The sequence below is a fragment of the Oxyura jamaicensis genome, chromosome 8 (genome assembly GCF_011077185.1).
Source record: "Oxyura jamaicensis isolate SHBP4307 breed ruddy duck chromosome 8, BPBGC_Ojam_1.0, whole genome shotgun sequence".
NCBI lineage: Eukaryota > Metazoa > Chordata > Aves > Anseriformes > Anatidae > Oxyura > Oxyura jamaicensis.
In genome coordinates, this window is record NC_048900.1 from 5003627 (window position 1) to 5029610 (window position 25984).

At 36.6% G+C, this 25984-nt stretch overlaps 1 long non-coding RNA gene across 2 annotated transcripts in view; it reads right to left on the minus strand.

Annotated features, from left to right (window-relative positions):
- LOC118170569 overlaps nt 1-22758 on the minus strand; it is a 129268-nt gene extending 106510 nt beyond the window's left edge. For both annotated transcript variants that reach the window (XR_004752780.1, XR_004752781.1), the window contains exons 1-2: nt 22627-22758; nt 20687-20748 (exon numbers count right to left, since the gene is read on the minus strand). This is a non-coding gene — a long non-coding RNA (uncharacterized LOC118170569). The remainder of the gene's footprint in view (nt 1-20686; nt 20749-22626) is intronic.
- Between the last annotated feature and the right edge of the window lie 3226 nt (nt 22759-25984).

Sequence of the window (25984 nt, forward strand, 5' to 3'; positions counted from 1 at the left end):
CTAGAGAACGTGAGAGCAGTGAGACAGCACTGAGCAAAGGAGATTGGGCAGTATAAATTATTTCAACAAACCCTATTTATCTAAAGAACTGCTTATTATTTCACTGTTTATTGACTCTGGAAAATAATAATAATAATAATAATAAAAACCACAAATTCAGAATAGTATAGTTGTATAAACAGAATAGGAAGTACACAGTAGGAATTTTATTTTATGGAAGGCCCCAGATGCCAAGATGAGCATGCCAAACTGAAAGAGGAACTGCTGAAAGATGTCATTTTAGAGAAGTGGTCAAAGAGATGCAGTAAAGCTGTGGGAGTTTAGATAGGCTGTCAATGAAATGTTCGGAAGCTGGGGTCGAGCAGCCAGAAGGCTACTCCAGCATAATGGTTCCCCTGAGCTATTCTAACACAGATACACAATTGACACTATAAAGGACCCAAACGAGGTTGTGCAAAAATAAACAACCAGACCAGGCTGCTTTTCTAGGCACCTCATGTTTTGTCATGCTGGGGGTGTCTGTAAGAACTTATTGCTTAAGAGTCAGGAGTATATTAATCTTCCAGCAGATGAATACCTAATCAAATGGTCTTCCAGCTTCCATTCTCCCACTCACTAGTCTTGGCTCAGCATCAGCCAAGTCTGTCCCCTTGGCATATGAAAAGAAACTTAGGAAGTGAAGCTCCTCGCCACGGTCATCGCTGCAAAAGAGGGGTATGGCTCAAGATGAATAGTGATTTTGTTTTTAAAAGAAGCAGAGAGTCAATACAACAGCATTTGCCTAAAGAGTATCCTAACATAACAGAAATGCACAGATAATTCAGTACCTCATTTGAGAGAGCTTATATTGTCAAGTACTTTTTCTTTTTTTCTCTTCAGGAAAATGAAATATCTTACTACCAACATCCTGAAAGTACAAACTTTGGAACCATGCATGTGTTATTTTTGTCATTCATGAACTTTGCACCAATTTAGTCGATGGCATCTACGTACCTAGTAAGTCACCATACAGTGTGCAGGCACAGAAAAAAAACTTTGTTTTAGGAGTCTCACAGCTTGGATTTGCTTCAAAATAATAATAATAATAAAATAATTAGAAAAAAAAAAAAAAAAAAAAGCCTGCAGCAGCTCACCAGAACCACTGAGCTGCATACAGATTAAGTTATTTGTGTAGCATATGGAAATGGTTGGCATCTATCATGGAAACTCAGTCTCCAAAGCTTTGGGAAGAGAATAGAAAACAAGTAGTGAGAATTCCCGATTGAAGTAAGCAAGCCACTGACATGGAGCACTAGAAGAAACACACAGCATTAGTTTAATATGGTTTCAGGAAACATCACCCAAGGAAAATAGTGTATCTCAGAAATTGCCACAGGACTCTTATTTCTCACTTATGCAATTAGCATAGATTGGTGAGAGTAAGAAAAAAAAAGACACTGATAAACATACTTCATCTCTTACTGTAAGAATTGTGGCATCTATCTCCCAGCTGTAATATCATGGCATGTAGGAATTTTTGAAGAACAGGAATGCCTCAGCTTCTTTTGGGAAAAATAAAGTTGGCAATGAGCTGAAAGATTTTGATGTATAACAAACACTAGCAGGGAAACTTTTGAGATGAAATTTATTTTCACTACAGCTGATGACCTCTTCCTTCTCAGTACTTGCTACACACAGAGCTCTGTTCTTATCAGGTCTTCCTCTAGTAGAAGATTCAAGAAGGAACTGACAATATTTCTGTGCAAATACGTAAGAACTATTTTCAAGATGAAACAGTCAGCTCAGAGAAGTGACTGCCAATGACACCTTCTTTTATTTAGTATTTTAAAATACTTGGCTGTGGAAAGAAGATTTACTGAAGTGCACTCGAAAGATTCAGAACTTGGAAGAGGACAAAGTAATAAGTAAAACTATTCTATGCTTTGTTCCGTCCACCTGCACTATTCCTGCATTTTAGTTGATGTTGCTGGTGATTCCAGCCGCCCAAACTGTTGATTGTCTCCAGAATCCATGTACAACCCAAGCCATCAACAAAAAGGGATGAGCAGATGTCATATTTGCCCATACAATAACCTGGGGGAAAATATTAACAGTAGCATAAATATTCTGCCAAAGAGTGAATTTCAGTGACAGGCAGTATTTCCCAAGTAGAGGAAAAGGGCCAAACAGAAGAGAGACTTATCATAGTCTGTGACCTTGAACTTTGGATCTTATAACAACAGAAGGATCCCATTTCTACATCATATAATATCAGCTGGAAAAATGTAAGTGTGAAAACTTTTGTGGATAAGAGAAAAATCAAGACCAATACACATAACACAAAATTCTAAAGGATATCAAAATATCCTTAAGTACATACGTACACAAGTTCCAACCACGTTACCCAATGAGTGGTTAGCAGATTCATGTTTTCATTTCTTATATAGTAAAAATATAAATTGCATCATCTCCTTAAAAACAGCAATGTTTAATGCTCAATTCCCATAGTCATGAGGAGGCCTGTAAATATTTTTATGTACTTTAATAGTATCTGATTATAATTTTGTGCTAATTGCTTTAATCAGACCAACTTGAAGTGTTATAGTATTTTTCCATAATTAAGCAATACCACATGACAAGCAGTGCTTTTTAGAGCTATTATAGTACTTTCTAATGCTATAATAAACAAAGATCATGCATCTTAATTATAACCAATAAAAATTCCACACACATTTAATTATATGCTACAGTGAAATTCCCATAACTTTAAAAAAAATAAGCTCTGTCATGATTATTAAGATGTTGCTAATATGAGCTCACACTAATGGGCTGTGCCCACTATTAATGTCATTGCAAATAGTTTACATCAGGAATCTGTATCTCCAATTTAAATGTTAATGGACTGAGTCTTTTTCATTTATAGTGCAAGAAAAGAATAAAGCCACTCAAGTCAAAGAGGTTATGTAAAACTGCTAGCTAGACTATTACTGGCTCAATCTCCAAGCCTGCAGTATGGAGCATAATAATTCTCACATATTTTACCCCTATATCCTGTTAATGCAAAGGAAAACAAACAAAAAATGATACCACAGGTACATTCTGCATTGGAACTGGATGAAACAAAGTTAAAGAGCTTTCCTTAATTAGGTTGATAAAAGATCACTGGTGTCTTCAGTAAATCATGGGCTAACTTTAGCCAAAAAAAAAAAAAAAAATCCAGGTTAGCAAGCAAAATATGGCCAGATCCTAACAAGGTAATGCTATACTACTGCCCATCTCTGCTGCAGTTCCCAAAGCAATAGCTCTTTCTCTGAGGTGCCTACATTGAGGAAGAGCAGTGACATACAAGCAGCATTCTGTCTGGAGGTCCTTAGTGGATACCTCCACTGACATAATGCTGAAAAGTCCAAACAGATAAGACTGACTTTTTTTTGGCTTTTAAAACATGAGTTACAATGTTATTGCATAACTAATGCCATTACTAAAGTCTGTTATCCCCTCCCAGCGTTTATGACACAGTACCTAACCAAATAAATGCCCTGAAGTTCTTCTGTTCACGAAGGTTAAGTCTACAATTTTTCAGACAAATCAGAGTGTATTCTTTCACATTTGGTAATATATCTAGATGAGGTCATGGTATCAAATCAGATGACAAAAATAAACATATGTGAACAAATGCATTTAAGAAAACTGTAAAAATTATTTGAGGCATATTACTGATTGCAATATCTAAATATTCTTCCAGTGCACAAAACCTGAAAGATTCCTAAAGCCACAATACAGAACAACTTATAACAAACCCATGATGTGACTAACATGTGACTCACATGAAAATACAAAGACACCCCCACCATACTACTGTCGTACACTGTTTTATGACCACTGTTGTTACAAAGACATATCTCGGATACGAGGCCTCAGCTTCCAAGAAGTTCCTGCAGTCTTAATCAGGATTTAGAGCGTGTCTATGGGACCTATGTGTAGCTCTTCCCACACTGCCCTTTCATAATTTGATTCCTCCTCTAATCGTCTCTTTATTTTTTACTACCTGTTTTGGTACAAGTCTTCTGTATTAGGTGGCAAATAACATGCATCCATTAGGCTTACTGGTGTGCTGTCCTGCACAAGTCCTTATATTGGGAATCCTTACTTGCCACAAAGAGATTACAGAATATTGTCTTCACTTTTTTTTCCCCCCCATTGCCCTTTTTCCTTGCTTAAATTCTGCCCTATATTTCTTTCCAACCTATTAGTTTTTAACACAGATTTTTGCAATATCACTTTATTAGAACTGCAAGAGCTTAGAAAAATCTGTATGAAATTCACTATTCTTTTATTTAAGATGGAAGACTATTCTTTTATTTAAGACTCCTCAACACTAAAGAAAGCATTATTAAAGTCCCAGGGGAAATACCTAAGTCCCATAGAGCAAAGTGAAAAGTAAAGTTCTAGACTTGAATTTAAATGCTGCATAAGGAGAGACAGTCAATCTCTCCCCTTTTTGGGTTACATGTTTGAACAGCCCAATTGGAAGCTGCAATAATTTAGTGACTTCTCTGCTGATCAGTGTTAGTGCCCCAAGGAGTTTGCAGTGCTTTAAAGAAATCTCAAACTACTACTTTCTGGGCCACTTCTTAGAGTGGACCTTGTTCTCATGGCTGACACTTTTCAAACTCTCAGCAAAAACCTGGTATGTTCCCTTGTGTGACCATCCTACTGCGTTATGCATCAAAGTGGGACAGTTCTAAGCAGAAAAGATGTAACGAATTCTGCTACGCTTGGTTATGCCTGTGAAATTGTAATATTTACGACTTTTCCCTGACTGCAGAAGCCTTAACTTATAATCCCCATATACCCCTCTTTCTTAGAAGCTACTTCAAGTTTCCCAGGTCATTTTGAAAGGCAAGGCTGGCCTTTGTGGTTTTTCTCTCTTTATATTTCATAAAAGTAAACACTGAGTTTCCAGCAAAATGGTACCAGAAAAGGAACATTAAGGTGCAGGACAGCCAAGTGCTTGATATCTTTATTTTAACTGGCAAGATAAAATAAAAATAAATAAATAAATAAATCTGAAGGTTCTGCAAGTCCCTGAAACAACTAAAACAACTAGCAAAGCATAGTTGCCTGAAGATTAATGGATTCCTCCCTAATCCCCTTTATAACATATGGGCCACCATGGACTATCAGTGATCCATGAACCACAGCTGGCCCATCTCGTTGTAGACAATCAGGGATTAATACTGTCAAATTGCCAGTCTCCTAAGAGACTGGGACTTACTACAAAAGAATGAGCTTTCACCATGATATTATTTGTGTTACTACCCTGACCTCAAGGTTTTCTGGAAAAAGAGCTTTTTCCACTTTCCCACATTCAACCATTGTTTTATTACTGCTTATACCCCAAGTATACATGTAACAAAGTAGATTTGGTGACACAGCTTTACCACTCTGAGAAAAAAAAAAAAAAGTAGATTAACAATAGGTGTTAAATGCATTCACTTGACACTGCACTGGTCCAAATATCACATGATAAAGAATCCAAGGAGCGTTAACAGAGATAAGAAAATACTAGTAAATAAATTTAAGTTTAATCTCACTGTTCCCACTCTTCCTACAATGGTTGAGCACATCACCTTCCATTTAAGACATTCAACCCAGAAACCTTCTGAACTTAGGATGAGCTCATATCAGACACCTCTAGGTTGGAATACAGTTTTTGGAGAGCCTCTTAAGCAGCTTAGAAGTTTCTGTTCTTAGCCAAGAGCCTTTTGGGGATGGGGGGGGAAGAGGGAAGGGAGGAGTAAAACACAGCTTCCACTTCCTCACTGCCTCCTTAATAACAACATTGCCCCCAATGTGATCAATCATCCTAATGTTCCTGCTCCAACATAATCTCTCTCTGCTTTTCCCAGTACCCAGCCCCAGACACCAGAGGACACCCAAAATCTACTTGCAAGTAAATCGAGATTTGAAAAATAATCCATCTGAATAAGAGCACTAAAAGAAAAAACAGGACTGTGTCACATATATTGAATATATGGCATCCTGGAACACATTACTGGCTTAAGAACAGATTAAAATTTGATAACAGTCCAAGACAGGTCTTACTTTACTTCTTTCTTATTTTAAAGACTTGCTGTGCATTACACTTGCTATTTAGGTTTCTTACCAGTGTCAGTGAGGGAGTTGTCAATCAGATGCTGAGTTAATGTTCTCAATTACAGGAGAAAAAGGAAATACCTTTATGCATTTTGTGGAAGGGATATTATTCAGACTTACTCCAGAATTACAGTTACATACCTAGCTTTGGAAACAAGATTATTAGGAACCTAGCTTGCCCAGGTTCACACACCACTTTTTGACTGCTAAGTACTGTTTAAATCATACATCCTACCCTGGAAATTCTTTAGCACAGCTTTCCCCAGCTACCTTTGTTTCATCTAGGAGGGAGCTTCAGGAGACATAGGTAGTCTCCCATTCTTTTCCAAATGGTCTAAAGATTTACAACAGCATGTTCTGACCCAGGGAGCGTTCTTTCTTACTGGTGTAAGAAAGTATATAAGCATATTTCCCAAAAATCCTGGATTTTATTATTTAGCTAAGCTACTAACAATAGTTTTCAATTCACACCAGTAAGAAATACTTTTTATGTTCTCCAGAATTTGCATCATATTTATGTAGTACCATAAGTTACTTTTATAGCACCATAAATAAAAAATAGGAATCAAATCCACTAAGTAATTCATCACATTTCCAGATTTTCATTAGACTACAATATTTGTCCAAACTTTCCAGCTGCATTTTAACAGGAATGTTACATGATAACTTGCTGCAAATTTTTGACTCTTTAGACATCTGCATGGAATGTACTTCCAAGTCCAATGCAATTCCAATGCTTTCTGAAAGTTACGGTTTGCTTATAAGCATCTAGTTAGATACTAACCACAAACACTTCACAATAAGCAGAATTAGTACAGTGAAGTCTATTCAAATAATTGATTCCTACTGAGGCCAAAAGAATTCAGTACACCCCCTGTTGACACAATGAACACCAAAGTGTTATGAACAAGTATCTTAAACTTAGCAAGCAGTACATCAAAGGCAACTTTTTTTTTTTTTTTTTTTTTTTTTTCCAGCATTCCTCTTTTCCTGATCTCTAAACTTCAGCCTCTGGTGAAAGAGAGACCAGCCTTACTCTACGTTCCCTTTTCATCATTCAGCAGATTATGGCTTACACGCTTCCAGAAGGCCTGTTTTTGTGCCACTGACTCATACAAGCAGTAACACTTTTCAGTATGAATGCCAGAACCAAGAACCCATAAAAGGAGACAGCTAAAAAGGGAAAGATGAATAGAAGCTACTATGGTAGTATTTTAATGTGACCTAGAAACCGGGAATTGAAACAGTTGCTGACAGTGAGAACTCAAAATCTTGCAGTCGGAGGTTTCATAATTGGCTCTGCGCACCAGGCCAAGAGTGACTGGTTATTTGGTAGGATAGAAGTGGTTACAAGAAATTGTTGAAGAGAGGAAATGTTGGAAACGCAACGGAAGAACCATTTTAGTAATCTCTAAACCAAGATTATTTTTAACAATATATTTCATAGCCAGAATATACTTCAACAATCCATTAGGATCCAGCTATGAGAGCTTATTCAATGCTAAGGAAGAACAAGAACAGGGTACTTGAACATACTTTATCATTCTTAACTGTACATAAAACATAGCTGGGCTCATTCATTCAGTACTTCCATATACTGATATACAAATAGATAATCCCTGCTCTTCACTTTTTAGGAGATTTACTGGGATTAGAATAGCCTCTCTGTCTTCTAATGACTTTTCAACAGTTAGGGTATCACAGATTCAAACAGGCAAAGCAAGATTCAAGGCCAATAACTTGAAATTTTAGAATAGATGCAATATAAATAGAATTAGTAATTCAATTTTATTTTCAATTTTTAATTTTATTTTTCCCTTTATCTTGAAAATATAAAGGTTTAGAAGTATTTTAAAGGTTATTTATTGGAAGTTTTTAATAGGTAGAACCAAGGCTTTATTTTCCAGTCATCCAAAAAGAATTTAGAACACAGAAGTGTCCAAAGCTTGATAAATTTAATGACTGCAATAACAAGGAAGCTATTCAGTTAATTCGCCACATCTGAAAACACTGATATCCCATATTCTGTGAGAGGGAGGGAAAGAAAAAAATAAAATAAAACAACACTGTCCCACTAATTTACCTTAAATAGGTCTCACAGCAACACAGGGAGGAGGTAAGCATAGATAAGTACCTTTTGATGCCTTTTCTCTGCCCAATGTCAGCTAGTAGGACTTCACCACTAGCCACTCCAGAAACACAGCAGCTTCATATTCTGAGTTTGACTTCAAAGACCAGTTCTGCTTCAAATGCAATTTAAGATGGTCAGTTGAAAAAGTGTTTGAATATGCCAAAGTTCACAGAAAGAACAGTAAACTTATTGCTAATAGCTCAGGACAGTATGTTGGATAAGGGAGTGATTTTATAACAAAGAAGTTTTGGATTGGATATATCTTTTGTCAGAAGTAAAGACTACCAAATGCAGTTTCAACACACTGAGGAGAGCAAACACAGGCAATGTTTAGCTATCAGAACTAAATTCTTGATAGACCTATAGAGACAGAAACCTCTGGAAATCTGAAAAGTAAATACACTGAATAAGTGGTATTCAACTGTCAGACAATGCACAAATATTCAGTGAAGAGATTTTGATCTGCAGAATTCTCTAAGTTATTAACCACCTAAGCATTCATTTATAATCAGTCTACCAAAACAATTCATGATGGTAATACACAGATTTAAAGTCCACCCTTGTTTTAGGTAGGAATTTGATTGCAAGTGTCTGAGACAGTCTCTAAAACATATATACCATTTTTCAGTAATGTATTGTAGATTCACTGTCTTCTACTAATAGAATCTGCACAATTCTGGTGACAATTGAGTGGATTGTTCTTTTGGTTATTAAGAGAATTTTCATTTCATAAGTTGATCATTTCCTGGATAAGTCATCTTTTGAGTTCAACAGTTTATTTTCAGTCTGCTAGCATCTTTCATTGTATTACTTTACTCTGAAATTATTTTTAAAAAAATAAAAAAAAAAGAAAAAGAAAAAAGCCAGCAGCACAAGATGTTTTCTTCTCACCTGGCTTTGCCTCCCAATCAATCACCCACTAGTCTAAAAACTAGGGTCAGTTGTTTTCTGTCACTATGGAAGAGTTCAATTTCATAGTACTAAAACTCACCACTTCACAGCAACAGTTTTGATGACACACCAGGGTAAAGCCTGTATAATATAAAGCAGAGGATACCAGGAATGAATACTCTTCTGAGGTCAAGGGAATTGAATTGCATAGAAAAATAAGACCTCAAAAGCAGCATAATAAAGGTATTCAAGATGATGGAAGTGCTCAATAAAATAGAGCTTTAGATATTTTTACACCGATGAAATCAAAAATTTAAAGGATCACTTACAACTCAAAAAAGAAGGAATAGTAAAACACGAGGAGAACTATTAAGCTAGGTAGTTAAAATATAATGCAGTATTTGTTTCAGTTATTTTCACAAGAAATAAGCATAAACAGTGCAAATATCTAGAGAAAGAAAAGACTCCAGAAGATGACTTCCTGAATGGCTCAGACAGCCAATATTACAGTTCCTCGAGGTAAAATTTTGTGTTTAAAAAAAAAAAAAAAAAGAAAGAAAAAGGAAAAGAAAAAGAAAGAAAGAAATGGTACTAAAGCTTCACTGAAGTCGCTACAGCTACAGAGATCCGTCAAGGAGGTTACGGCCCTCCTCTAGCAACAGGGTTGTGCCACCTCAATCAGACAACACATTGCTTTGGAATGCTTAAATCTGTCGTTATCTTTTCTGGTATCACAATTGCTGCTTATCACTTTAATAAAGGGAGCTTTGTGCTGTAGAAAGGGCTGAGAAAGATCTGATGCTAAGGTACAATGAGACAGGGAGGGCCAAACCTAGCGAGTTCCATTTTCAAGAGAGTACCCTTTCAAGGCATTTTCCCTCAGGGCCACTGTAACAGAACGCTGTATTTAAATCAGCAGGTCATGCACCAGAAGATGGTTTAACTGCTAATTAACACTAGATGATATACTGAAAATTCCATGCTAATTAATTCTCTGTAGATTTAAGTGCCCTTCCTTCTATGTCATTTTCAATGAACATATTAACATGAGGAATAGAATGGCATTAATTACTAATTCATATGACAAACATGTGAAGCTATATTAAATAGTTGATGGAGGTTAACTAAAAAGGAACACGTGGGTCAAAGTTGTCAACTACAGGCCATGGTATCATAAAGATACCACACATTAAAAGCAAGAGGGTATATATTACCCATTCAATCATCCTGTCAGTTTGATGTTGTTCTCTTTATATTAGATTTCCTTGCAAGATGATCATTATTCAGAAAATAGGATTCAGCTGCTCAGAATACAATAGTGAAAACCCCTAAAAATGAGAGCAAGTAAATTGAAAGGAAAATGGCAGTGATTGCTGTTTTGATAAATTAACCGCTAACTATCCATACATCAAAACAGTCTGAAAATAGCAAATAAACTAGGTAGGCACAAGTTTCAGAGGTAGCTAAAGAATCAATATCCTAAATGCCGATCCTGCACCATTTCCCCTTTAGAATAAGGGAAACATTTTAACTCACATATGTACATCATCACCTATAGCTACTGGTTTAGTACGCCCTAATTTTGAGGTCTGAAACTAACTCAGTTGAAGCGAAATCCAGTCACTAGAAACAAAGATCATGAAAATAAATGCCAGACAATGCCTATGATCCTAAAGGACCTCAAGCTCCAAGTAACAACCACAGGTCACCCTATTTGGCATTTGAAAAAGCATACAGTAGAAGTGGTTATAATGCTAAAGTTACATTTTGTATTTCACATAAGAATACACCTACTTGCGTGGCCATTTCTGTAGTTTACAAAGTTGTGACTGTCCCATCCAGTACTTTTCAATAAAGGTACTGTTAAATTAGTGTGAGAGAAATGTTACCTGTCAAGGCCTATCCAACAATTGTTTTATTACAGTTTATGCTCCTTGTTTGTATAATCATGTGTACTCACACACACACGTTTACATAATTTTATTTGAGGGATCACTGAAGTCTCCTGAAAAGCCAAGTTTCAACTTCGATTTTGATGTCAGAACTACTATAGTCTTATTACTGTAGACCGTATTAGACTGCCAGAAGGGAAAAGGAATTTTTACCAAAAAGGTGACCATGGCTTTCACAGACAACACGCAAAATAGGTTGCAAGATAGTTCACAGATAACAGTGCTAGAGCAACAGGAAGATCCTGATCATGTCAGCTGTCTCTAATACCTTTCCTATTTAGCAAGGAAACCCTTTAGTTTTTCTATGCCTCCAATTAACATTATTTCTACAAATGTGGTCATTACCTCAGCCATGAGAAGACATAGCTATTCTTTGCTTCAGTAAACAGTATTTGCACTACCACTGACAGTTTCCTACTGCAAGCCAAGTGAATCCCTTATTTTAACTTGGGTGTATTTTTTTATTTTTTAATATTCAGTTGATCTCTCAGGGTTCTGTTACCTATTTATTTATTATGCCCATGTATTATGTTATTTAGTCTCCTAATTAAAATTCTAAATATTTAATAATCATTTAAATTGACAGAATAGCTTTCAAAGCATTTATGAAAAGGAGCTTCTAGAAGAATGTCCTTCCTTTGATTCAGTACTGTCAGCTGGGTATATAAATAGTCTTTTTGAATTAAAAAAAAAAAAAAAAAAGAAGAAGAAGAAGAAAAATCATCTCTTCAGCAAACAATGTCTTTGAATTAAGAAAGACCAGAAAGACGAGTAGCATGCAAGTCATTTAAAAGTCAAAAACATACCTCCATGATACATATTTTTCTACTGGAATTGAGAATTTCTGCTTAATATAGTAATAAAATCATTTGGGACACATCTACATTAGAAATTATGTTCATCTGTAGCTAAGAGCTATAGGAAAGAACAGCGTTAAGGGATTCTTGTTTATTTTTAATAGCATAGTAAATTACAGAATCAGAGAGTTTGGAGCAAGAATGCTAGTAAACAAGCCTTCTCCCTTGGACAGCTAAGGTTAAACTCTTATTTTCTCACTGTCTCTGCGGAAAAAAGTTGCTTCCTCATTTAGTCACCCTACAGAATTCACACTAGCAAACTGAATTTCCTATGCATGTAGATGGTTCATTATCCAAAACGATGTCGTATCTTTCATAAGAGACAGGGTACAGACACACCCCTTAGAATGCACCCTTTCTGCCTGGCACAGAGCAGTCTGAAAAACTTACAGTCCATTCAAAATACAGATTTAGTAACTTAACTCAGCAATGCTACATAGATACTATATAGAAGGTTGGAAAACAATACATACAGAATTTTTAACCTTGCCAGAGAAAATGGCAGAACACGTGCTAAAAATATCTTGAAGCAGGTCCAGAGGAAGCAGAAATGAGAAGACTTGAAGATGTCTTCTTCAAGCACATCATCTTCAAGCAGTGATCACAAAGTAAACATCCAAAACTGAAAAATAAACAAGTTTTCCCAGAGACATCAGTACATGCCCACCAAATCCACTACTAGTTAGCCCTTACAGCCAAATAAAGAACACCACAGTCTAGTAAGATACTGAATGCATGGAGGATGAGAGAGGAAATGGGTGGGAGGGAAAGCAGGAGACAATTCGGATTCAGCTGAACCCAATTTAGACTGACCATTCACCTCCAATTCAGTTCTAACTGCTGTACCTAGACTCACTTAAGAAGTGCTTGTTACCTTAATTAAATTTCACATTTTCTGCAAGGTATCTGTAGCAAAAGGGAAAAACACACTGAAGGTAGTATCTAGCTGTCCATAAGCCCCTACAGCCAGAAGAATAACATTTGCAGAGATGGCATATCTTAGCAGAGTAGACCTCTGAAGTACTGACAGACTTTGAACAAAGCTTTTAAGTTTGTAATGATAACTCCTGCACCAGTGGGTGAGTTCCCAGGTAGATTTAGTCAGCAAGTTTTTTAACATAGTAATGTAATGAGAGACAGGTGGGACTTGCTATTAGCAGAACATTACTATAATTCACAGGCAGCTACATGCCTCACCTGTTTGTCTCAAATGCATTGTGTCTCCTGCAGGTGAGTTACAGGTTATGTTTGTTAAAGACTGACAATGTTCTTAGAATGGATAAGTGAAGCATACTGTTCCCAGGTGTACCTTCTACATGCCTCTCCTTCCTTCATCACACCTTTCTCCTTTGGGGGCCATATGCAAGAGACCCAAGCTCTACTCAAAGACTTTCATGTAAACTCTATGTCTGTAGATGCAAAAGGGATTTCAGCTCACCTTCCTCATTCCCAGTGCAGCCTCCATCGCTTCTGCTGCTACTGTCAGAGACACAGGTATTGCCTATCCACGCAGTGCATATAAGGCAGAGAGAACAGTTAGCATAAATGGATGAGGCTTGCAGACTGACTTCCTCATTACTAGTGTGCGTTTTACTAACGAGGAGACAACAACAGGACATCCTAGACCCATTCCCACAGGTGCTAAGCAGAGTAGCTCAGTCACCATTACAATCCTTAGGCTTTTCTAACAGTCAGGTTGTGCTATTTTTCAGGCTTGAGTAACTCTAGTAGGATCTATGGTTTCTGGAACATAGTTTCATTTTTGAAAAGTACCTACCGAGATACTTAAGGGGAATTTGTGTTTTGTTTTCTGATGTTGTTTGTTTTGTGTGTGTTTCTTAAAAGCAATAGAAAGAATTTATTTCAGTGAGGCACGTTTAAACCCAAATGAGCCCACTGATAATCCAAAATTAAGGAAGTCAAGAGGTATTAATTCTGTTACAGATTTTTCATACATCTTGTATGAATGCACATTTGCCACTTCAAAACAAAAACAATGGGGTTTCAGTTTTGTTAGGAAATGTTTCATTATGGGATGGAGGGAGAAATTCAGCACCCATACTGAATACAAGGATGCAAGCTATAGATAGATTCACAAAAATGTAATACTTCGTAACTGATTGCACAGAGGAACCACCTGAGCCCATTTTGGCCCCAACTGCTGTGCCTGAGAGGAGGACTACAGGCCATTTTACATGATCTTTGTCAAATAGCTTCTGAAATAAAAAATGCAATCATCATTTTGCATGCAATTAGGCAGCCATGAGCTACATGTGCTTTTGAAGGCTCCCAGCCTTTACCGCTAACTTAAACTGAGTTTGCTAAGATTGGTGTAAAATGCTGGATAGAGCCTCACTCTTCTTAAACTTGAACTCCTCACAGGATCAGAGATCTCACAAACGCACACAAATCAACATCTACAAGCATCTTTTGTAACAGTTAAGGAGTGGGGGGTTAGCCTTGAATAGGTAACACTACACTAGTAGGGTTTTGCATGCAAATTCATCTGTATGAGATCTAATCTTGATCTTCTCTTCACCCTAATCTTTTTTTTTTCCCTCCTTCAAGTAATGCAGTCTTTGAGAACACATCTATATGGAAATTAGTTCTGAAGATTGTTGTAATAAATACCTGCCAAGTATATAATACTAGTAAAATTTACATTTCTTAAATATGAAGAATAGGATTAAGGTATGGAAAATTAAAAAACTATTTCATATCTTACACTTTTACACTGCTAAGCAGAGTGCCAGTATGCTTTCTTTATTTAATAAAAAATTACCATCCAAACTTCAAATAAGCAAGATGGTTCAGCCACAGCACACCACAACTAATATGTCCACTACCTTTCTAACAGTACTGTTCAGTACAAAACAAGCACCCAGGGAAGCTAGGACTCCCATGAGACATTTGTGCATGTCTTCTTATTTAAACATGCATTTTACATAGATTGTTTCTCAAGTACTTGCCATTATCTTCTTAGACCAAATTAAACAGGCTCTCAAGTTTCTGTCAGTGCCTTAGCCTGTCAACACTACATGAGGTTATAATAGTTGTTCAGATCATGGAAATTCATTGAGAAGTTCTGTCCTTGAGACATTTAATGGTAAAAGGAATTAATAAATTTCTGGACTTGACAGCTAACAAAAGGCTGTATGTAGATATACGTGAATTAATATTGTCTAAAACATGCAATGACTACTTAGTTAGATCTTGAAAGCTGAAGTTACTCAGTCTAGTCTGGCCAGGGTAATGTTATTATATAAAATGAAGTCCAAACAGCTCAATTAGAGTTACTATCAGTGGCTTCATTTTGCCAAAATCAAAGCCAACAGCTAAGACAGTGTATATTCAAATCAAGGAACATGAATTTCCTTAAAAAAAAAAAAAAAAGAAAGAAAGAAAAAAAAAAGATAACTTTACATTTCTGTCTGAACTTAAAGGTATAGGAAAAACATTGAAAAACATTTAAACACCCCCATAGCACCTCAGGGTACAGTTGGGTTTGAGGGCAGGTAGCACTAATGTGGCCAGGGCTTCTACACCCATCCTTCTACCACAGTCACTGTGCAACGCATGGGCTTGCTCTGCTTCCCTGAGAACTGGGGTGCCCAGACCCCCTTCCAGCCCATGCTTGTAGCCCCAGCGCTTCCCGGGCTAAACCAAGGTGGGAGGCAAACTAAACACTCCAGCTGTCCTTTCCAGGAAGGAAAAGGCTTTTCCAAAATGCACTGCTCCTCTAAATTACTTCCTGCAATTAGTAGTAGCTCCAGAATGATTTTCCCTCTCTCATCTCCTTCCTGCTCTTCCTCTGGTCCCTGCTGTTGTGAGCAGCTGATCTCCAACCCACAGGTGGGGCCCATGCTGCTATAGGCACCGTGTTGGGCAGGGTTTGCTCTGCTGCCTTTCCGATGTCATCCTGAGAGCTTGGGGAGACAGACAGGGCCTTGACACTCCTCAACTCACAGAAAATCAAAAAATTATAGAAAAATCAAAGCTATCCATGTAACACAGGGTGAAGCTTTTGTGCTCTTTAACTGGGCAGACCTCTCAGTATGAGCAGCAGTTTTGCTCACCTGAGGGCTAAAGAATTTGGCTTGGAATATATAAAACTTAAGGTGCCTTATGAAAAAAGGTACTTATGAATTCACTAATTTATAGTGTCAAATTAGAAAGCTCTTACACACTAGCAATTATTTCAGGCTATTTGACTTATTTTCCTTTCATTTTTGCCCTGGAGCGTGAAGACATTTTCCAGTGAAGGTTAGCATGGAAATAAGCACTATAATCTCACTGGTCTCTATTTTTGCATGAAAACTGAGAGCATAGCTGTCAATAAACTGTTAATTCAGGCCAAATTTCCAGGCAGCCCACCACAGCCACCCCCCTGTGGCAGTTCCTCTGGGCACAGCCGCACCCTGGCAGAAGCTGGCTCCCCTGTGCCATGTCTGATCTCGTCTGTTGAGTTTCCCTCCATCTCTACTATAGCTTCTTAAACTTTGATTCCTGCAGGAATCAAATTTAATCTGTTTCAGTATATTTTATGCTCCACTGATTTATTCAAAGCTGAATAAAAGCATTGCGGTACTTACGTTTCCTATTTTATTTTTGGAACTGTATTATTAGTAGCCCCATTCAGTAACTAGAATAACTCAAGTCAAGCAGATTAAAAACCCAAGCTACACCTGTGGTATTCAGCTTGCACTTTAATCTTATCCACTACATTAAAAAAGGTCTGGATAAAAATGAGACAGATTAACCTATCACTCGTCTTACAGAAGTGTCTTTATGGTAAAAGAAGATCCAGTTCTACAGCAAGTCTGGTAAATTTTGCCCTTCTTTTGCTGGAAAATATCACTTCTGTACCAAAGTATTCCATTTCACTGTACAAAACGAAAAAGCCCTTTTGAGCTCTACATGCAAAAATGTATCTTTAATACATAGCCAAAAGAAAGGAAAAACACTGCATATCTTACATTTCATTGATACCACAAGGAAAATGGAAATGCTTTTTTCTCATTGTTTAATTTGTGTTCTCTAACATATAGAATTATTATTCAATACTCCTTTTTCAGTGAGATTCCTCCACTTCTATTTCTAGTCCCACTCTGCTGTTCCTTAAGTTTTCTGGTTTTAATATAAAATAAAACTGAATAAAGGATGAAGATGAAAGTAATAAATAATATATATAAGAACAGCCTTAATATAACATGCATATTTGTATATATTCATATATGAGATGATCAGCTAGTAAATATTTTATTTTGCTTTGTATAAGGTAGAATATATCTAGATGAGCTCAGACAGATTGAACAATAAAATGAACCTGACAAAATGGGTTTTAAGTCAGGAAACAGAACAGTAAAGCAATTTCCTGAGTTATTTAAATGCTTTCATTGGAGAAATGTCATTACATACTTGAATTACACTGGAATATAATTATATAAACAGCACAAATAACAATGTTTTACCAAGAAAAACAGAAGTTAAGAGAGGGGAATTATTTCCTGCCATTTTTCTTCATTTTAAGAAATGGTCTGCTTGTTATAAGAAATAAATCAAAAGAAAGGTTTCAAATTTTCAATACTTTACTACATCCATGTCCTTAACACCTATGCACATACTTATCTTTAAGCATCTGGTATGTAAATAGCTCCGTACATTTAGTCCCCCACAGGTTTAAGATAGGCTTAACAAAAGCGATCCCTTAAACTAGTTTGGTGACCTTAATCAGAATTTTAGCTCCAAAATTTAGTATCACTGAGGATGTTTATGAACAGGCTGTTCATGAGTAATTAATCTTTTCATAGTTGAAGTCATAGGACTTGTATTCTTCTTAGCTTTGGTATTACATACGTTAACAAATCTTCACAAATATCTCCTCAGTGTGTCTAACTGAAGTGAGAGATTGCAGAACAATATTGTCCAAAACCAGACAGGATATTGAATGATCTGAGAAATTAGTGTTTACTTCAGAAAGTTGAAGTTCAGCAGATTTCAACAACCTCAGATGGTCAGATGAGAAAAGAATTGTAAAATGTGCACAGTAGAATGTTCAGTATCACTTAGAAATTCTCTATTAAATTTGTTATAGTAGAGCACAAACTTACACGTTAGTTAGTGTCCATCTAACCCCACTGATTTTAGGGATACCCACAAAAAGATGGAGTGGGATTAGAGCCTTTTCCAGCCCCAAAATTTGCATCAAAATTTAAAATCCTAGTTGCTTTTATCTAGTTGCTTTTATCTAGTTGCTTTCTCATCAACCCAAACAACCCCAATTGATACTGTGCACACATTATAAGCCAATGCCACTTTCCTTCAAATAGCAACAGCTCTATTGCTCTAGCAGGACTTTAAGCCATACTCTATCATATTGCAAATTTAAAAGGAGTCCTGTATGAACATAATTTCAGTTTAAATACATGTACTTCTTCATGAATTGTTCCATAAAACAGTATGTTATGACCAAACAACTCACCTCTTCAAAGCTATTTCTGTCTTAAACTTAGCTTTCAGGAAAGATTAATTCCAAGTAGAAGATGAGGAGATGAGGAACCTTCTCCCCAAAAGCATACAGCACCAAACTGAAGAATATCCACGCCTCCTCTCCCCACTTTCATAGTCCTTACTAGTAACATTTATATCCAGGAAGTGAGTTGGAGATAAGAAAGACTAAATCTCAGTGTATTCTTTTTTACACCAGACCCTGCTACAAATTCCCACATAAATCAGTCATTTAGGCTTCTTCCCTCCCCCCGCGCCCGAGGCAGCAAACATGATTTCCCGCAGTGTTTATCTGGATCTACAACTGGTCAGCAGGTCTAAGAAGTCACATTCTCAACTTCCTCAGTTCCTCAGTTTCCCCATTTGCAATAAGAGATAATAGTAATGCCCGTCTATTTTAAGTGGATATTATCTTTCAACTGTTTGAATAATTCTTCTGTATTTATTTGTATTATTACAAGAATTAACTTTTAACCTGTAATATTCAAACTAACAGACAGCAGCTATACAAAATAAAATATTTTAAATATTTAAGAAGTTTTTATCCAAAATTTTTCAGTCTAACATTTTTAAATTATCAACTGTGCTTTACGGAAATGGTCTTGTTTTATTCATTAGCTCAAATTTACTTACCAGAAAAAAAAAAAAAAAATGCTTTTATAAAATGAGCCATAAGATGAAAATTCTACCTATTAGGAACTATTTATTGTTTACTAAATATATTTTCTTACACTTACAAGATCTGTCGGTGCCACAGTACCATGCCCAGTAGTTCTGTGTCTTATATTCCAACCTCTGTCTGAAGCTGATGTTTATCTTGCATCTGAGACTCTTGTTTATAAAATACTAGAAGCTGACAGTGACTGTCCACACATCAAATATCAAATATTTTGAAAACTAACATAGAAAAAAGTGTAGGTTTGTGCTTCATTTATTTTTTTCTTTTTTTTAAAAAAAGTCATTTTTTCACAAAAGTTATCTTGAGTATTTAAAATGCAGTTAATCTAGCAAAAGTCTTCGAAAGCTTTATTCCTCCTTATACAGAGATGAAACACTAACATTAAAAGAAGTGGAAAGAAAGTCAAGTTAGACTACCAGAATCCCTCAGGATAGAGAGAATTTCTGTTGAAGATAAATAAATCAAATACAAGGGGAAGTGAGGTGAAGTATAATACCATTTGGGGAAAAAAAAATTAAGGCAATAACATTATTTTACAAGCATTGGCATATACTCTTGGCCATCAACAGAAAGATCCTTTCCTTCATAGTACATTTATTTATATCCCAGTACGAAAGTTATGCATGCATAGCATAGAACAGAAAAAAAAAAACTGATGTGTTTCTATTATGAAGAGAATCTATATTTACTATTGTAAAGGATTCAGATTGTGCCTATTTTAAAATACAGCCTGTCCTTAAATAAACAAGTCCACTCGATCATTAAATGTTAAATCAGTTAAAGACAGAATTTTTGGAAATTCAAAATGTGGAGTTTTGAGTTAATTTGTGTAGCAGCAACAACACTTGTTGCTGGAGCACATCCCATCTGCAATCCGACTCATGTAAGAGACAACATGCTCATGTAGGGTCCCTGCGCACTCTGTAAAAAAGATGTTCGCTTGACCAGCTTATAGGAGGTCAACCCAAACTATACTGAGGGACTCAGAATAACAAATTTACACACCTGATGTGCTTTTTAAATTGTTCTTAATTCCCTATCCTGTTTGTCTCTCAAGAAGTATCCTGTCAGAAAGGGTGAGGACACAGCATATAAAAACAATCCAATATGCCAGGCATAGATGAAAAAATTTAAAGAAATCGTACATGTACAAAGAAACTAAAGCAATTTTTGTGTTTGAGCCTGCTGGAGAATGGATATTTGGATTCTAAAGAAAAATCTTTCTTCTTCCTAAACAGTCTGTTAAAGTAATATAACATGTTTCCATAGTAATAGGATTGGAAGGTACACAATTCTTTGACAGTGGAGACTGTCTCCAGTAAATGGCAGAGGAACACTATGGGAGGTTATTATTTAAATCAGTTAATAACAGTGTTTTTAATTTCTAATTCTCACATGGCCCTGATTTAATACAGTCTGTCCATAAGGTCTCCAGAGGTTTTTATGCTTTGTTTTTTTGTTTAACTTGCAAAGGCCACAACAACTCACATCCTTGCGCACTGCAGAGTTGGTTATAGATGACCACACTCACCTTTCCAGTTTTTGTTCAAACTGAAGTCAAGGCTGTAAACATCCAGGTTTCCTGACGATTTTCTGCAGGAGAAAAGGAGAAGAAAGCTAATGTCACTCCAGCAGCATGTCTGCATATGGCTCCATAAACATATTTCTACCACTTAGAGAAAGCTCCTACTAATCTTCTGCTATTCTTGTATATGCACACCCCACCAACCTTCCAGGTATAAACTAGGTTCATTTATTTGTTCAGTCTAGCAACATTTAGGGCTATAACGTTTCTTTTCTGTAGAGGGAACAAGCTCAGAGATACCAGTGCCTTGTGTTTCAGACAAAACAAATCGTAGAATGATTCAGGTTGGAAAACACCTCTAAGATCATCTAGTCCAACCTTGACCCTAGTACTAAAGTCCACCACTAAACCATGCCACAAGCTCTAAATGACTGCATATTTTACTTGTCAGCAAAATGAGAGGGATATTTTTCTTAAAAAATAAAAATAAATGAAATCCAACTATTTTCTCATCTTCCTGATTTCACAGAATGAGAGATGGGGAACCCAATTAAATGAGACAAAGTGAAAAAGAGAAGGATGGAAGGCAAGACATTTTTTTAATTATTATTTTTTAATACATTCGGATTTTTGTTAGTATATTCCAATGACCAAGGATATAATCAAACTACCAAAAAATGGCTGACATATAGTGTATTAATGTGCTGGCAGATTTACAGAAATTCCATTTCAGGTAGAGAATCCAAGAAGAAGATTTTTGCAAGTGCCTAAGCTATATCTTTGTAAACTTCCTCTCAGCTACACAAATGGCTATGCACTTCAGAGACATGGTATGAAATACATGTACCAAAAAGGGTCATCCCTGGCTGACAACACATATTGCTCATGGTGTTGATAAAAAATAAGGTGTTCTGCTAAGAGCTAACAGAGTAATACACCCATTTCTCTTCCAACCATGGCTGAAAACATTATCCATGCATTAACATTATCCAGAACTTTTTCTAAAGCTCTTGGTTTCAGGGATGTCCTTCTCTAGTTGTGGGCACGCAGGCAAAGAAGTTGCGATCATGTATTGCTTTTAACATGAAGATTAGGGAAAACAGTAAAGTAACTGCTTCTCTAAGCATCTTTTGGGCACTTCTTACTCTAAAAATCAAGTAGAGCATTTTCAGACAACAGACACAGCTCACACTGCTGTCAGGTGCAATAATTTACAGCACATGCAATTAGGTATTATGGGGTTGTCATTAGTTGTGGATATAACATAGGTAGACAACATTTCTTAGAGACAACATCTTGCAGAGATTGTTAGAAGGCAGGTTACATCTATATTGCTAACAAAAAGATGGTGAGGGACCCTACAAGGAGAAGTTCCTATGGTGGTAAGCAAATAATGGAATGCATAGAAAAGCACATAGGAGTTTTCAATATCAACTTAGCAAACTCTTCAAAATTTGCATTCATTCTAAATTCATTCGTAATTTCATTCATATCTTTGAAGCAAGTGAAAGACCAGTCTCCCCAGCTGTATGCCCTAATCCAGAGAAGTGCTGTCTGTTCATGATGGCCTTCTCAAGCAAACATGAATACTTGTAAAAATATAAGCATGACATCAGAGGCTGGCCTGAGACCATACCCTTTGAACAGACACAACAACCTACAAAAGTATTTCCCTGTTAGCTTTATTTTTCCTTTAGTCCAGCTCGTTTCCTTAACAAACATTGTTTCCTTGAGCTGGAAGCGCTAGTGCAGGACACTGTTGGAGTCTGATGCTTCTGCTCATGCACTAACAAGGGTGAAACAGTTCTAAATTCTCCTTAAAATTAAACTTTTTAAATTCAATTCCTAGGCTAAAATTACTAGTTGATACTAAAATTTCATGTTTTAAGAGTAGTTTCTGTCACATCTGCCAGTTCAGAGTAACTTAACGTGATAATTTCAAATACCTGCTTTTCTAAAGATGGTCTTACAATGCAGCTGTCTTTCCTCCTCTTAGCTGCAAAGTTCCTTCTGACCTTCCCTATCTCTACTTGTTTCTGTCTCCAGAATTTTCTCCTTTACTGTTCAGCTGCCTCTTGCCGAGGAAAGAGTTAAAGGAGAAAAGAGGAAAACATCTACAATTAAATTGCTCTTTAACTTGGCCCTTCCCCTTGGCAACTGCAGGTTGTAATTCAGCTGTTTACTACTCTCCCTCATCACTTTAGAAAGAATAAATAATGTAGGGTCTTACATTCATATTTGCAGTAGAAAAGGAATGCTGGGAGTTACAAATTGCTGCTGAGAAGATAACCACATTCAAGGGGCTAAAGATTAGAATGACAAATCTCTCAAAGGGGTCTCTAAGAAATATTTTTTTTAAAAAAAAAAAGAAAAAAAAAAAGAAAAAAAAAACTTTTAAGTCTGTAATGGCTTGAAGAAACTCTTAATTCCAATATGGTAGGTTTAGAAGAGACTTGTGTGTCTGTCTATAGGCATAAGTAGAAAACAAACTTATGTTTCACAACCGTAATAATAGATTCAGGGCATACCTATAAGGAATTTTTCTCCAGTAAACATCTTGCATAATTTAACTATCAGCTTTTGACCTACTTATGTAGGACTGTTTTTGTTGTCCTGACTTTTATTAGCTCAAGGTTGTGTGAGTCAGAAGCAAGCACTTGCCCATTAGTGTACTTTGCATGTCTTACTCTCTGGACAATCAAACGAAAGCAAAGCATCTCAGCAAACAAAGTTGAAAGCAGAACCGTCTTCAGGTCTCGTGACTCAGAATTCTGGCGGTGAGCTCTTTTGCCTCCTGTCCTGTTGTCACTGGTCATTACTGAAAAGAGCCTGGCTCCATCTTTTTTACATCCTCCCTTCAGTATTTATAAACACTGATAAGATACCCCCGGAGCCTTCTCTTTTCCAGGGTACACAACGTCAGCTGTTTCAGCCTTTTCTCATGACAGACACTCCAGTTTCTTGATGGCACTTCTCTGGACACAATCCAGTAAGTCCACATGCCTCTTGTCCTGTGGAGCCCAGAATGGGACAAAACAACCAGACATGTTTCACCAGTTGGGAATTGGAGAGGAGAGGAACACTTCCCTCAACCTGCTGGCAATGCTTTTGTTCACCAGGGTTCCAAAATCGTTCGCTGCAGAGCTGCTGTCCCGCTGGTTGGACCTCAGCATGTACTGCCACATAGGATTACTCCTTCCAGGTGCAGCATTTTGCATTTCTCTTTGGTGAGCATCTTGAAATTTCTGTCAGCCCATTTCTCTCAAGGTCTCTCTGAATGACAGCACAACCACCTGGTGTATCCAGCACTCCTCCCAGTCTTGCTTCATCTGTAAAGTTGCTGAGAACGCAATCTGTCCCATCGTTCAGGACATTAAAGAAGATGTTAATCGGTATTGGACTGCCAAGGCCAGTCTTACCAGTAAAGACTGAGGCCAATAAGGCAGAGTAGGCTCTGTCTCCGAAGGGCAGAGGACAGGAAAATGACCTTTGGTAGGGGAAGAATTTGACATAAAAAGTGAAAGCTTTGTTTGGCATGTTCAAATATCTCCTCAAGTCTGGGAAGTTCTCTCTACTGATGTGTTTAAATGGCATCCATATAAAATCCCTTCCTATGTTCAGAGAAAGCAAGATGTCTATTATAGACAAAGGATAGTTCAGAATGATTTCTCCGGCCCAAGTGCAAAGAGCCAGAATCAGTGAGGGGGTCCCTCCACAACTCATTGATTGCAGTTTTTTCTAATCAATTTACACATGATATAATCTTTGTATTGCAAAAACGTAAAAAGTTAGAGGAATATTTTCCTGTATCATAACTGAAAAAAGTAATTAAAGAGCAACTAGAACCATGTGCACCCCACATAAATAGATGCTTGATTAGATGTGGACAAAAAGTGAAAAGGAAAAAAAATCTCCTATCAATGAGCTCAGACAGTGAAAACTAAATCAAGCAAATAATGACAAATACACAAGATTAAAAAAAAAAAAAACAAAACAACAAAAAAAAAAACTTGATCTCTAAATCCCATACGATGTTATTACAAACAAAATCGAAACAATGAAGCCCGAAATAAATGCAGCTAGGTTTCCTGTAGATTTGTGTCATGATTTAAGCTCTGATTTGAGCTTTTTCTGGTATGGGAATTTATAACCTCTCTCCCAAAACATGAGCTCTCTACTGTTTTCCCTCAGTCAAAATGCTTATGGGGTCTTATTTTTACAATACTACCAAGAACTCAATTATATTTGATACTTCTGCCCTTCTGTCAAATTTGGTTGACATCGGTCAGTGGGTTCAAAAGTTATTAGATGAGACATTTAGACAGACACAGAGACCAAATAAATGCAGAAATACTTTTGCCATAAATAAACCAGACTAAAAATATTTTTACAATAATCTTTTACCTTTTTATGTTCAATTTCATGCATAGAGAAATCTGTGACACCTAGGTCCTTATAATATGGAAATCCTAAGGAACGAGTCAGACTGCTGTTAAGGACTTTTTCAGAGGAAAAAATAACAGGATTTCATTGCAGCTAAAATTGTTGTGGCAACAGTACTCTGATCCCTGTAAATCTTTACGAAATAACACCAAATGCTAGTCATGCTAATGAAAATCAGCCTCTCACTAAAATAAACAGGATGTGAAGGTATCAGGCTGAGCTCACAAGATCAAATTAGAAATACAGGGATCAGTCCAGTAATATCTAAAGCGATCTCCACTTTCAAGACACAGGTAATCTGTCTGATTCACTTTATTTTATTTTTTCTACCTATTTAGGTCAGACAGAATGTCTAATTTTGGACTGAATTTAGAAGTGCAGATACACTGCCATATTTGTATTTATCCTTCTACAATTTCTACATCTACTTGACCTGGAAGCACTGTACCCAGATTTTACATTTTGCAAAATAAACCACATGAAGTAAGATCATTGTAATTAATTTTATGTGGGTTTTTTGTTTGTGTCTGACTTTGTTGGGGTTTTTGGTTTGTTTTTCTTAATGCATGTGTTAGTCTTTTATTAGAAAAATAGATTACCATGATTTTTTTTAAGATGCAAAGATTACTTCTGTAACATTGGCAATGTCTTTCTATATATTCATTTATGAGAAGAATCACAAATGAAAAGATTAACCTGACCACTGAGGACACATTTAACATAAGCCTACCTCAGGCTCATCATTACCCGTGTGGCATTGCTGACCTTGAAAAGCTTTCATGTTAACCAGTAAAGGTGGTACTGATCTGGGATACAGAACTCAACAAATGCATTGCCACCTAGGCTATGTTCATCTCTTTG